Raw genomic sequence first — 11,217 nt, forward strand, 5'->3', positions numbered from 1 at the left:
TCTTGCAGTTCATTTGTGCACATTCTGGTCAGAGGGCTTTTATTTTATAAATAAATTCAGGGTCACAAGTCAAATACACACGACTAGGGTCATTGAGCACACAGAAGAAAGGAACAAAGACGAAAGCCATAGGGTAAAAAATCCCACTGAGGGTTAATCTAGCAGAAACATATCAAAGGCTGTAAACCACCCTTGTCTTTGTTATTCATCATATGGGAATTTGTTCACATATCCTGCTGATTTCAATTGGAGCGAGCATCATTATTGAATTCCTTGTCTTTCTAGTCTTTTTATGTACAGCTTTAAAGCTTTATAGCATAGCTTAAATAAAAAAATCTCAAATACCTCAAAAACCACAAGTCTACAAGTGTCATCATAGCTGGTCTTTTTCACAAACAAAATATTTGTATGCAATAAATTTGGTATCCAGTTTATCCCAATCCATTGTGGCAGTCCGTGTTTATTCAGTAATCCGGATGTATATCACATTTCAGACCACCATTTTAGCAGCACAACATTTTGATGTCTGTGGTTATCAAATTAACACGTTGGAGTCACACAAAATATCATGATTGGGAGTATGTAAAAAAACATTAGGCTTACCATTGGACTATTTACAAATGATTCAGTGTGAGGAAGGAGAACAAGCTTGGAAAAATAGCATATATTTTTAACTCTGAATTCCCTACTGTATCCTCACCAATTGACTTCAAACACATCACTGTCTCTGCAAAGTGGATTAAATCTCACTCATATTTCAAATACTTCTATATCACAAATCAGTTAGTTATGTTGGGGATAACATGACAGTCAAAAATGAGTACACAAAAATTGCACTTAATTCAGTCTTTGCACCTTCGCCATGAGCTACCATTTACATATGATTTTGGAATTCTGTCTGCAATTGGCAGTTTGAAGTACTCAGTGTTCCATTTGAGAATGGACTGAAACATAAATGATGTTTGGCACTTCACACGAACATAGACAACGACATAAAATATTAAAATATAGACAGCACAAAAGTGAGGGAACCAATGGAGCTCCTTTCAGACCCAACCTTCAGGGATCAGCCGAGTCTCTTCTGTTTACATCTGCGGTATAAGGAAGGAGGAACTGCCCGAAATTCAGTTTTTACATACACTTACTCTTGATTTACGCATTATCTTTCTTTTTTTTTTCCTTTTTGTTTGCAAAACATTTTCTGTACCACCTTTAATAACGCTGGAGATCTATACCTCCTTTACCTAGGATATAAAAATAAATGTTAGCACATGCACTTATTTTAAAAGAAAGGAGAAGATTTAGAAATGTCCAGCAGGACTAGAGTGATTATTTAGGTATTTGATTAATAATCAATTGTAACTGTGGTCTGTTTAAACTTCCATCACAAATCCCATTAAAATTAGGTCACACTTGAGCTGAAATCCCATAAGACTGTCCTCTACAACAGTAGTTAGTAAAATTACTTGAAAGGGTAATGATTAAGGACTTTTAACAATTATTCAACCAATAATCAATTCTAGCTGATGAATAATTTATTAACAAACCCATGCTTATTACTTCTCTTAAGTCTGGCTATTTTAACAAATCATTTTAAGCACATGCCAAAATTGCCAAAAATAGCCATCTTTTTTAGGTTACATCTGCATCATTTGTGTGCAATTATGTTGGGAAAATGGTGAATTATTTGATCTTTATATGCAGTGCTGCAGTTACTGTAGGTACTGGGTTAACTAAGCCAAGTTTCATTTACATTGTGGTTGTAAAATTCCATTCAAGCAGACAACAGAGTTATTTCCTGTGATTTGACATCAGATTTACTATTTTTTTCAATTCTAAATGCAAAGGAGGGTAGGTTGGGTATTAGCACAAAGACTATTGGAGGAAAATGTATTATTCAAGCTATGACCCAATCAAATTGTCATCTTTGTTAGACAACTAAACTTCATCATTTTAAAATATCTTTTGATTTGCTAATTTAGATTCACAATATCGTCCCATTATCTGGCACCATAGAATAACAAACTTTTATAATGGCCTGTCTGTGATCTTTGATGCTTTGAAGTGTACTTGGCAGTGCTTCGTTCCTTTGTTGAAGGGTAGCTAGGTGGTCCTGACAGTGCAGTTAATAAATACTGTTTTTTTTTATCTTTTTGATTGAAGCTTCAGATTAAAGGGACAAATCTCTTTTTGTCGGTCTAACAGGATTATAATTCAAAAATCAAAGGTGATGAGATAACTATGGAAGAATGTTTTTTTTTAACCAACAGAACAGTCTACCTGCAGTTTCTTTTGAAACTAAACTTTGAGTTCTTCTAAGTAATTCTGATGCCAATCAAGTGTTTTTTTCTTTTGCAAGGAAAAGGGTAAGTAAGTGTTCTTTTTGCAGATTTCAATGGTCATTGATCAAAATGGCAGTTGAGCATAATGACTATATTAGCAGGAATCACAGAAGAGCGGTCAGTTACAGTGCTCCTGTACTACCATTCCTTTTCACATTAATCTGTAGCTAAATCTTCACTTAATCAGAATAACAATTGTTAACCAAGTCGTGGATTGCACAAGGCTAAATAAAACTTGTTGAAAAGTTCCCATCTTGACACAATATAGTAGTTGACAATGTTCCTGTTCATTTGGCGAAGATCAATAGGGATAAATCTCACCTAAAAGGGCTCATTGCATAATCTTGCTCCCAACATCAATGACCCTTCTGTTTACCAACAGATTGATGTCCATTTATCAAATGGGAGTAGAGCTCTAGTTCCTTCCAAGTTGGAAATACTCAGCAGATCTAGGTCAGTCCAACTGGGTTATAAAAAGTGACCATGCTGATGTTTAATGTTGGCAATAAAGGCAAAATTTTCAACACTCTTGTGCCACGTTTGGGGCTTCACATTTGAGGCCCTGTCGATGGTGTAGGCTTTCAGAAAATGACACCTTGTATTTATAACATAGTAAGAACCCTTTGGCATCAGGGTTAGAGTTACCGGCAGGTGTTATTGCAGTGTAATGATTGGCATTGTGTCCCAAGGAATTCTGGACCCATAAAGTTACAAAACTTGAAAAAAAAAGGGTTACACTTACTGATACAACTTTTATATGTTTAGTCAAATAGTTGAGACCAGTTTGGCAGGTCCTTTGCTTTTCAATCAGAATGTCTAATATAGTTGAGAAACTTCAGAGTTTTCCATTAAGAGGGTAGCTTTAGCTATCCTGGACAAGTGGGATCCACTCAAAACAAAGGATGACTGCCAAGTTACAGTGATCAAGGCCATCTTAATCACAAGTGATCTGGCCAATTGCTCAGCTAGAAGAAAGATATTGCTATCCACAAGGCCTGGAATCAGAAACAATTTGAAATTATAGGCTCATTCACAACGCAATATGGTTAAAATTAAAGTAACTGCAATCAGGAAGGAAGGCTGTAAGTTGAAAGTGAAGGACCTTTAAAGTGGCACTTGAAGCCTTTTTAGTGTGATCACGAGCTGCTGCAAAGAGGGATGATGATTCAGCACACGATGAAGGTAGGAGGGGCAATAAGGAGATAATGCAGATCTGTCTGTTGTATTTATCCACAGTCACGCAGTTCCACAAAAATAACCCCAAATTCATTTCCTATCGGCTGAAGTAGGTTGAACATTCTGATCAGAACGGGTCCTGTGGATTGCTGCTATTGACAAAAATATCTTTTGGGATCTGGAAAAAGCACTATGTTCGACTCAACAAGTTTCTGTCCGAGTCAAAAGTCCACATCTGCATGGAGGTTAGAAAACCCAGTGGAGTGTGTTGTGTAGGTAAAAATGTTTAATGAAACAGTTTGATGGGAATAAGTGAAATTCACACTGTACCACCTAGCATATAGTGGGGCAGTGGGCATAAATGGTATTCATACTCAATTCCTTCAAGCTATTGTACAGGAAGAGGAGAGAATAACAATAGTCTTGGGTAATGCCAGAAGCTAATAACTCTCCACAGTGCTGTTCTTCTGCAACTGATGAATGTGATTCCCATATGTACCCTCGGTATACCAGTGCTGAGGTTTCTATCGACAAGAAGGGGAATTCTAATGATTCCATGGTGACTCTTAAAGGTTGTTTTAGTGTATTTACATAACGCAGTTAGGCAGACTCAGCATGGTTTTGGGATAAGGGAATCAGGTTTGACAAATTTATTAGAATTCTTTGGGGATGTAACAAGCAGGGTGGATAAAGGGGAACCAGTAGATGTAGTATATTTGGCTTTCCAAAAGGCATTTAATAAGATGCCACATAAAAGGTACCACACAAGATAAGAGCTCATGGTGTTGAGTGCGATATATTAGCATGGATAAAAGATTGGCTAACTAACAAGAAGCAGAGTCAGGAAAAAAGGGCCATTTGTAGCTTGATAAATTGTAACTAGAGGAATGCCACATGGATCAGTGCCGGGGCCTCAACTATTTACGATCTATATGTCTTGGATGAAGGCACTGCCCGTATTTTAGCCAAATTTGCTGATGACACAAAGGTAAGTAGAAAAGCACATTGTAAGGAGGATACCAAGTGTCTGCAAAGGGATATAGATAGGTTAAGTGAGTGGGCAAAAATCTGGCAGATGGAGTATAATGTAGGAAAATGTGAAGTTGCCCACTTTGGCAGGAAGAATAGATAAACAGAATATTATTTAAATGGGATGAGGCTGCAGAATGCTGAAGTACAGAGGGACCTGAAGGCGGAATCTTCCGGTCCGAATGCGGGGGTGGGCCCGACATGCCGACGCGTAAAATGACGTGCGATGCTGTCGGGCATGCGTCCTGATGTCATCGCGCACCATCCTGATATTTCCTTCGGCGGGTGCGCGCTGGAGTTGGCCACGCGCCCACCGAAATGTCAATGGTTTATTAAGGCCATTAAGAAAGTAATTAAGCTAGTTAAGAACACTGCCCGTCCAACCTTAAGGTTGGCAGGCAGTTGAAAAGCACAAGTAGCCTTTGTGTTTTTCAGGAAACCTCATCCATGGGCAGGATGAAGCTTCCTGAAGCTTTTATAAAATCAATAAATTAACTTTCCCACCTTTACAAACATGTCCCAACTCATGTGACACTGTCACATGAGGGGACATATTTAAATAAATTTTTACATAATTTATTAAACTCTTATTATCTATCCAATCTCCCTGAGGCAGCTCCGTGCCTCGGAGATTGCTGTGCGTGCAAAAGAGTGCAGGCCCTGACTCTCCCTCCTCCCCCCACTCACACAGGTAGTGCTGAGCGCTACCGGCTGCGCGTTATGCTGGGTGGGCCTTAATTGGCCCACCTGCATAAAATGGTAGCGCGCAGCTAATCACGGGCGGCAATCAGTTTCGCGCCCACCCCTGCCCGCTCCTGCCCACCATAAGAAAATTCCAGGCCGGAGTGCCTTTGTACATGGATCACAAAAAGTTAGTTTTCAGGTACAGCAAGTGGTTCGGAGAGCAAAAGAGTGTTGGCTTTATTGCAAAGGGAATGGATTTAAAGGTAGGGAAGTCATGCTACAACTGTACAGAACATGAGTGAGACCACTCATGGAGTACTGCGTACGATTTTGGTCCCCTTACATAAGGAAGGATATACTTGCATTGGGAGCAGTTCAGAGAATGTTCACTAGGTTGATTCCTGGGATGAAAAGGCTGTATGATGAGGAAAGATTAAGCAGGTTGGTCCTATACTTATTGACGTTTAGAAGAATGAGAGATGATCTTATTAAAACATATAAGATTTTAAGGGGCTTGATATGTTAGATGCTGAGAGGATGTTTCCTCTTGCAGAGGAATCTAGAATTAGAGGGCACATTTTAATAATAAGAGTTCACCCATTTAAGATGGAGATGAGGAGGAAATTATTTTCTCAGAAGGCCTTTAGTCTTTGGAAATCTCTTCCACAGAGAGCAGTAGAGGCTGGTCACTGAGTATATTTGAAGTTGAGTCAAATAGACTTTTGATTGACAAGGGAGTCAAGGAATATAGGGACCAGCAGGAAAGTGGAGTTAAGGTCACAATCAGATCAGCCATGATCTTATTGAATGACAGACCAAGCTCAATGGACTGAATGGCCTACACCTACTTCTATTTCTAATGATCTTGTGATTTAACATATGTCCTTTTAAACCCTGGGTTAATAAGAAAAGAACAGACTAGGTTTTGGTCTTCTGTGGAATTTGTAGAACAGATTGTGGCTTTCTTGAGATTGTAGATCGTCATGTGGTATGAGACAATCATTAGTTTCATCATTTACTGAAATGTTCCTGAGCTCATGCTTTATGCAGTCCTCATGTGCAAACTGGAAGCAATGGGAGTATAAAGTTAAAACTTGGATTTTATCCAGGATAAGTACTCCAGCTTTAAGATCAACAAGGGTACATTTCTTCTAAAAAAGGAATGCAGCACGTTACTGAATATGTTCAATTATGTGTTGAAAATCATTGTATTTTGAATGTCTGGTCCCAGTATTTCTGAAATAATGTGACACTCCTACACTTGGATAGTATTTTGTTGTTGGCGAACTTATCTGGGAATCCAATGAGCTGCCCCTTCTGTATTGATTAATGATCTAATCTGTTCGATATAGTGATTGGTGTTGCAAAATCCTCATCCCCTCTTGTAAAGAGCAGCTTGAAAGAAACTGGATGAGTACCAGCTTTGCCTACTACTTTATCTTTAGCTAGGTAACACAGTATGGAACCTGTTTTCTTCAGTCAAACTGGTTAATTAAACCTTTCTAGCTGTGCAAACACTCCAGCTTTACATGGCCCAGAAGTAAATCATGAAAATATTGATCGGAAGACATAAATTGCACCTGTTCCAATTGTTGATTCATATTGGTCCTGGTGGATGCCAACTGAGTGTCCGCCGGTCAGTTGCACGGTTGTTAAAATCTACCTTGCTGTTTTATGCTGTGTTAACGTAAAGCATATTATTAGCGCTACTGTTTTCTGCTAATGGAATAATCAAAATTACAAAGTAATTTGGGGATGTTAGTGGTCTTTTTGGGTGCAAGTTGTTCACATTTTTATGTAAATTGCAGATCATTGGCCTTGATTATTCTCCTATTCTATTTCATTATGCAATTAAATTATAGCGCAAAATTCTGGTAGTCCCACTGTGCTGGAAGAAGTTCAGTGGAGCAGAATTTCTGACGACCCTAATGTAACAATGCAAACCCCTTCCAATGCTGGAGTTTGAGTTAACTGTACGTTTGGAGCTGGTTACCAGAGCTGTGAGGCTACCTTAATGGCATCTTCCACAACATGGACCCCAGAATTTGTAACAATTCTATATTTCAAGGAGAGCAGAAGAGAGACCCAGAAAGTTTTTTTTTGGCTTTGATTGAAATATGGAGGGGTTTAAGGAATTGATCCTTTCTGAGATCAATCACTTTTGTTTCTTAAAGGTTTGGAACATTTCAGAAGACCTCATTGAACTCACCAGCGCTCTGATGGCAAGAGTTCCACTGGCAACTTATAAAGGATGGTAGTCTCAGAATAACACCTCTCCAGATATATTTGCTTTCTGTTTGGGGGTGGCAGAAGCACCCGCAACTTCTCCTGGAAAATGGTCGGAACGAAAAAAAAGGTCAAAATCCTGGCACCAAATTCCCACCCTCCCACCCTCAAATTCTACCTGTGTTCTCCCCTTGGGCCAGATTGGAATAGGTCACTATTGTCTTCCCCTAAGTCCAGGAATCAGAGGAAGACAGTAAAGGAGATGCTGCAGGTTGCAGGTAAGTAGGAAGTGGTTAGTACTGAGAAAGGAAACTAATGATTCAGTAAGGTTTAGAGGATGGTCTATAGGTGTGACAGCCATTTCATGGAGGTAGTTGGGTGCAGCACTATTGTAAAGAGGGCCTTGGGTGTAGCAATAGTGGGAATGGAGTTAGAAGATTGGTAAATGGTGTGTTGGGGATGTAGGAATTCTGGAATGTGGGATAGCGGGGTGTGCTGGTTTTCTGGTTGTGAGACTATAGGCAGTGGACACTGGGGGAGGGGAATTTAGGAGGGTTGATGCTGAAAAAGGAAGTATGGTGTGACCATAACTCTTTAGAACGCTAATGCACCTTTGCTATCTTACCTTAGTGCTGCCATTGAAGTAAACCTAACACAGGTTAAAGCCAATTCCTGGTCAGGATCAAGGATTTTTGTCAGGAGAAGGCTGGCAGTGGGAAGTCGAGGGAAAAACATTGGAGCTCCAGGAAGCAGTGGTGAGATTGGGCTGAAATGGGGAAAGGTTCAGAGTAAATATGGAACCTTAATGACAAGAATTAGAAGTATTTGTATAAGGAGGAATGAGGATGAATGGGAGAAACACTGGGGGTGGGTGCAGATACAAAGAGAGGGCATGATGGAAACTGAAGGTTTTTTAGATTCATTAATTCTCCCACCTCCTTAGAAGTTTCAGATGGATGTATTGTGATGGAATGTTTTAACAAGAAAAATATGTTACAGAAAGGTCACTGTTGGCATGAGACTTTAGGACTGGATTTTCTGTACTATTACCAGATTGTCGATGGTAATGGCTATTGGGAGTAGGAAATAATTTGGGGATGTGTGAGCAAGTTTCACATTCCACTGGTTTCCCAGCAGCGGCCACCACTTTTGGGACTTTTTATCAGAAATGATAGCAATCATTGAATATGTCGGTCCAAATTTGAGCAAGGATATTCCAAAGATTTGCTAATGCTGGGGATAAATCATTCCTGCTTTTTTGGCATGATCAACTCTGTGCGATCCTGGCATGCAACATTGCTAAGGGAGTTGGATGGAGGATTGAACTTTGAAGGACAACCTTTAAAACTGCAAGAACGCTTAAACAGAAAGAAGTTTCTGCCGTTGTTTTGAGCCACACTGCGCTGTGGCAGACAAGACAGATGTGGTCCTCTCGCCTACTTGGGCCAGGATTTTACGTCCCGTAGGCTGGTGCGCACCCGACCTGAATGGGCATAAAACCGCACGAGATGACATCGGGTGAGCATTCCGACGTCGCCGCGCACTTGCGCGATATTTTGCTCAGCGGGCATGCGCAAAAGTCGGAAGGCGCCTGCTGACAGTTAAGCGGGCAATTAAGCTCATATACTGCCCGTTTGTAAGTGATTTTTCATGGCCAAGCAGGCTTTACATTTTTGATGAAACCTCATCCGCGGGCAGGATGAAATCTCTGTCAGGATTTAAAATAAAAAGAAATATCTGGGGACCTTTTTTTTTGAGGTATGCTTTCAGGTGCTTGATTGTGCTGCATGGACCAAAAATAAAAATAGCTGGAAAAACTCAGCAGGTCTGACAGCATCGGCGGAGAAGAAAAGAGTTGACGTTTCGAGTCCTCATGACCCTTCAGCAGAACTGGAGTTCTGCTGAAGGGTCGTGAGGACTCGAAACGTCAACTCTTTTCTTCTCCGCCGATGCTGCCAGACCTGCTGAGTTTTTCCAGGTAATTCTGTTTTTGTTTTGAAATATAAGCTGTTTGAGGGGGGTGGGACAGGTAGAGCTGGATAGAGGGCCAATGGCAAAGAAGAGATTGCCAAAGATGTCATAGACAAAAGGTCAAAGGGGTGTTGATGGTGTTGATATTAGCTAAAGGATGTGCTAATGGTGGCATTAAGGGTAGAAGGCAGGACGAGTAAGTGACAGATAGCCATAGTGGAGGTGGGGTAGGGGGATGGAGTCGAAATAGGCTAAAAGGTGGAGATAAAACAATGGATGGAAATAAATAAAAATAATAATAGAAATAGGTGGGAAAAGAAAAATATATTAAAATATATGAATTATTAGAAAAGAGGGGGATCGGAAAGGGGGTGGGGATGGAGGAGAGAGTTCGTGCTGCATGGATGTTTTTTTTTGCAGCATTTTTGTGCTTTCTTCTATTCTGTGGAGGTCTGCAGCTCCCTGAGGCATCTGTCTGCCTTCAGGGAGTTCAGTGGAAGCGCTCACCAGCACCCCCTCTTCCTGCCCCCACTGGCAGTGCTGAGCCTTTCTCAGGGCGTGTTTCAAGCTGGCTTGACGTTAATTGGCCAGTCAGCATGAAATCGTGGCCCAGGGCCGATCACGGTCGGGGGATGGTTTCCTGTCCGCCCCCAGGCCCGCCGATCCCACACGCCTGATGAGCGCAAAATTCAGGCCCTGGTGTATCAGTGGCAGCAAGAATGATGTGGGGAGTTTGCCATCAAGATCCCGATGTTAATCCGAGAATGTTTACTATGGCCGCTACTGACCAAGGCGTCCATGTGCCATTGGGTTGGTTGTGATGCTTGGCTGTTAACATATATAACCCATGCTTTAATATATTGGAAATAGATATATGTCCCTAGAAATATCCCAGCATATATCAGCATGATTCTTTCAGTGCAACAACCCGAAGCCTGAGTGGAATTGTCCCAGATTTACACTAAATGTGGGAGCGGGTGGGAAAAAGAACGTCTTACCCCCAGTGGCAGATTTTCACATCGTAGTGTCCCAATCCCACCTCATTAATCATGCATTCCCAGGAAACACATTGTTTTGCTGGTGGGCAGCCTCCAATTTGCCCACCACACTGTCACCTCACTGCTTCATCATGCCGGGCGCCATATTTAAAGTGCAGCCATGTGCACACCTCCCAGTATTTCTAGCCCAGGACTGCTGCACAGAAGACATGGCCCTGAGAGGCAAGATGACTGCAGCCCCCCTCCCCGATTCAGGGATACGTCCCTGGAGCGCCTTTTGGACGCTGTGGAGGCCTGCTATGATGTCCTCTACCCATGCTCTGGCCACAGGAGGGGCAGCAACATCACCAATCTGGCTTGGGAAGCAGTGGCAGCGTTGGTCAGTGCCAGCGCTGGTCAGTGCCAGCACCCTGTAAAAGAGGAAGCGACTCAGTGCTGAAAGAGGATGAATGATCTCTTCCATTCTGGCAGGGTAATTCACTCTTCTCATCACTCTCAATTCACACACTCACAAACCCATCACACACCCACAGGAATCTCACTCTTGCCAGTTCAAGGGACATCAACATTCATTCTCTCACACACACCTTCATTGTCCTCATCCCGTCCATGGCACCACTCATCACCCACGCATGCCAGGCATACTTATCATCTGGCCTGGCAGGTGTCCTGCTTACACTCTCTCCATCCGTTTTCATGCAGGACAAGCTGCCACACAACAAAAGGAAGAGATCACAGACTGGCGGAGGAATGTCTAAAATCAAGGTCCTCACGGACTTTGAAAATAGAGC

The sequence above is a fragment of the Cetorhinus maximus genome, chromosome 6, assembly GCF_964194155.1.
Source record: "Cetorhinus maximus chromosome 6, sCetMax3.hap1.1, whole genome shotgun sequence".
Taxonomy (NCBI): Eukaryota; Metazoa; Chordata; class Chondrichthyes; order Lamniformes; family Cetorhinidae; genus Cetorhinus; species Cetorhinus maximus.